The following is a 4,140-nucleotide window of genomic DNA, read 5'->3' on the forward strand; positions in this document are numbered from 1 at the left end:
AAACTGAGCTTGAAGCCATGAATCAACGTGTACCATGTCTGCAGCCTGAAGCGGTGAGTTCAGTAACACCTCTTGGATTTAAATCAAGGCACACTCCAGAGAAAGGATTACTGGAGATAAGAGCACAGCTCCATCCCAGTTTCCACCCCGGCTGCAGGAGCGTTTTGAAAAGCAGGGAATGGGAAAGAAAGGAGGTGATTGCCGAAATCTGTAACAGCAGCCTGGGGGCAGAGAGGGGCTGGGAGAACTGAGAGCAGCTGAAAAAAAAGGATAAAGGAACTTCCCCTGGGCTTTAAAGATCGGGACTAAAAGCCAGATGAGAGGAAGGCACGGAGCACTGAGAGCCAGTGTGGCAGCCTGTGGAAATCCCAGAGTCACTGGGGTTGGAAAAAACCCTTCAGGATCTTCCAATCCAAGCTGCACCTGATGCACACCTCACCAAACTGCCAACATTCCCCTTGAAAGGAGAAGTGCAGAGACCCTAATGAATTATCCCCAAAAAACCACTCTGCCTGCACAGGGGTGGGCACTCCCAACTATCTCCTCCTGTGACCCACACAAGAAAACTCTGCAGTCAAAGCAAAATAAATTACTTTTTCCAGGTTCCTCCTCTCTGGGAGAATAGAAAACCAGTTTGGATTTTTTCTTCTATTAAGATAATGATGATGATGACTATTTTTTGTTGCGGGTGTCTCATAGTTGAGATGGAGGCAATACAAAGCAACACACTCAATTTTCAGAAGGCTTCAAACTGTTTTTATTATAGCATAAATGCTTTTTATACATTCTTACAAAGCTCAAAACTTTACACTTTATTCATTGGTCACAAGGGACAAACAAAGTGTTTATTGGAATAGGCAGTTGCAAGGTTTCTCTTATTTATCCTTATTTCTTTCTTGGGTTCTATGTCAACGACCTTGGTAGGAAATTCTTTCAGGGGTAAACATGGATCTTCTTATCAAACTTGTCTCTGGCTCACAGAAGTTGATGTAAAACCTCTTCCACACCGGTGGACTGAACCCATTGCCAAGGGGAAATGCACATCCTCAAAAACCATATAAAACATCAAAAACTACACACACAGACATATATTTAGCCTGGTTTTCCAAGATCTTTCCAACTGTAATACAGATCCCTGCTCAGGGTTACGGAGAGGTGACCTCCAGAGCCCCAACACAACCTTGGTTCTTGTGGGACTCACAAATATTTTGTCTGATGTAAGATCTCCCTCAGCACCAAGGCACACACAGGGTTGTGCCACCCCAGAATGATCATTGATCCCACACTCTGCCCCTCAGCTGGACAGCTCCAGAAAAATAAACAGCTCTGCCTGATTCATCCATCAGGAGGCTGAAAAAAAAGGAGGGAAAGAGAAGTCTGGGATCCTTAGGGAAAGCAACAGAAGATGTGGTTTGCTCAGTTGGATTTTTGAAGAACTCAAGGAGTTAAGCTTGAACTTAAGAAGATCTGCAGAAAGTGGGAGATGCTGGCAGTTTACCCTCACACACACTCCCTTATCCCAGTCCTTCTGAATCCCAGATGTGAGCAAAAAGTGACCAGACAGAAGGGATGAGATTCATATTTCCCATGGATAAAATATTGAAGAGTTCAAATACCCTTCAGGGCGCACCTGTCTAATTTGCCTCACTCTTACCAGGATAAATAACGAGTTTCAATCTCAAAAGCAAACAAACCCAAATGCAAACTGCTTTTACCCCAAGCATTCTGTGGAAGGACACAGCCTGCCCTGCTGAGCTGCAATGTTTGTCCCAGATTTTGGTTCAGCACCTCTTAACCTGGAATTACAGCTCCAATTCCAGGAGTGCAAACTGACCCTTTTTTGGTACTCAAAGTCTTTTGTGAGAAAAACCCTGATTTGTTTCATTTTCACAGGCCTTCTATGACATTTGGTTAAAATAATCCCCTTAAAAACACTGAGAGTTCCTAGCGGAATACTCTGAGAAAAACCATTTTGCTCACCTGCCCCAAACAGCTTTAGATCCTGCCATCAAAATTTATTTCCTAGTTGCAAACCTCCCTTGCTTTTCAGAGCTCTCATTTTCATTATCTGGCTTTTCAAAATAGTTTGGAAGCATTTCAGCACGAGAGAAAACAGCCTTAAGTTGCCCCAAGGAAGGTTTAAATTGGATTTTGGGAAATATTTCTTCACAGGAAGGGTGGTCAGGCATTGGAAGGGGCTGCTGGAAGAGGTGGAATCAGCATCCCTGGAAGTGTTGGAAAGCCATGTGGATGTGGCATTGGGGGACATGGATTGGAGGTGCCTTGGCAGTGCTGGGTTAATGGACTCAATCTTGGAGGGCTTTTCCAACCTTAATGATTCTATGTCAAAATGTTAACCAAAAAAACCCCAACCAAAACCAAAAGTTGAAGCTATAAAGAAATAAAACAGAGGAACTGAGGAGTCTGTTTAAATTTATCCTTCAATCAAACTGAAAATCAATTTTGATATGGGATTGATAAGCGATACTGGGACATGCAGTCTCTGCAGTCTCATATCAAAGATAACAGACCAAACCCAGAGGCTGAGATCCCTAAAAACAGCACAAATTTATTCCCTTCTTTCCCTTTTCACCCAGGATAATCTTGCACTTGAAAGGCAGCAATAAAAGAACAGATATATTTAAAAACCCTGAGACAGCCACTTCCTAGAGAAGCTGTAACTCACAGAAATAAAAAATTAATATTGATAAAAATTTACACACCCATAATATTTGACACTGTTCTGCAGGTGCATAATCCACACATCAATCTGCCTGCAACAAATCCCAGTGCCAAACACTGACAGCTCTGCAAGGAAATCCCACAAAAACTCCTTACCCCAGAGGGTTTGAGAGGAGCTAAAATCAGTTTGTTCAACTCCAAATGCATTTGCTGAAAGGACTTGGAGCTTGTCACCAGTTGCAGCTGGAGGTTTGAGAGTCAGAATTCAGGTCTGGCTCCATTTCCCTTCCTCTTGGGTTTTATCCAGCAAGGGTAAAGCTCACTGGAGGGTTTTTGGGACTGGGATATGGATGAGGCTCTGCAGGGTCATTGATCTCCAGGCTGCCCAGCTGCCCCGTGTTCAGTTCCTCTTCATTTGCACAAGTCTAAAAGATTGAGCTTTAAACTCCTGCTGCAGGTGCCAGTTTAAGACCAAATAAGCCTGAGAAATGCTATCAGAATTTATTTGGCTTTTCCCATGGAGACATCTGAGGAAAATGCTGTTTTCTCCATACTCAAAGCACACCACAATAATTGTGTGGGGTGGAGGGGCTTATTTAGCCCAATTTTAGCCAAATGCTCCGATGCCATAATGCTTTTTAAGGCCACTGCAGCCTTAGTGATGTTGCACGTGCTCACAACTCTTTCCTGTGGTAAATAACATGAGGTGATGGCTAAATCCACCTGAGGAACAGCTGGGGATTAGGATTTATTTGGTCCTTCCAGCCCACAGGGTTTGACCAAAGAGCCAAACACTGCTCTGAGAGTCCACATTTCCCATTCCAGGTCTCATATTCTCACAGCACAGCTCCTCTATCTCCTATTTTCCACATTTTTCTGGTAAATAAACACCTGGGCTGAGGCTGAAGGGGCTGGGCAGGCAGAGCTCTCACTGGAGTGACTCAGATGCAGCAGGAGAAGATCTTCACTAAATCAATATTTTCACCTGACACCTGCAATGAGCTTGGCTCTGAGTTACACAAAAGCAGCAGCACTTTGTTGCTTTCATCCCTCGTCCAGGCACGAGGGGTTTGGAATTGCTGGTCAAAAAAACTTCGCAGGTTTCTGACAGCAAAGTGTTCCTGACAGAACAGGCGCTGCAGAATTTCACTCTGCTTTTCCTCCCCTGAAGGCAGGAAGGGAAGGATTTCTTCAGAAAACAAATCCTTTCCCATTTAACAAAAATAATTCTGCCCTGCTCAGAATCCCAACCACATTCACAGCACAGTGAACAACTCTATTTAAGCTTCTCCACTGGGAAAGAAAGGTGCAGACAGGGCCCTCAGGAGCTGCTCCCATTCCCTTTTTATCCTGCAGCCTCCCAGGGAGATGGATGCCTGTGATTTCCTTATTTCACCCCAATATTTAGTCCACTTTGCACCTAACTCTGATTTAAGACCTCCAAAGCATCCTATGGGA

This window comes from Passer montanus, unplaced genomic scaffold (genome assembly GCF_014805655.1).
Source record: "Passer montanus isolate IOZ18808 unplaced genomic scaffold, ASM1480565v1 scaffold42, whole genome shotgun sequence".
NCBI lineage: Eukaryota > Metazoa > Chordata > Aves > Passeriformes > Passeridae > Passer > Passer montanus.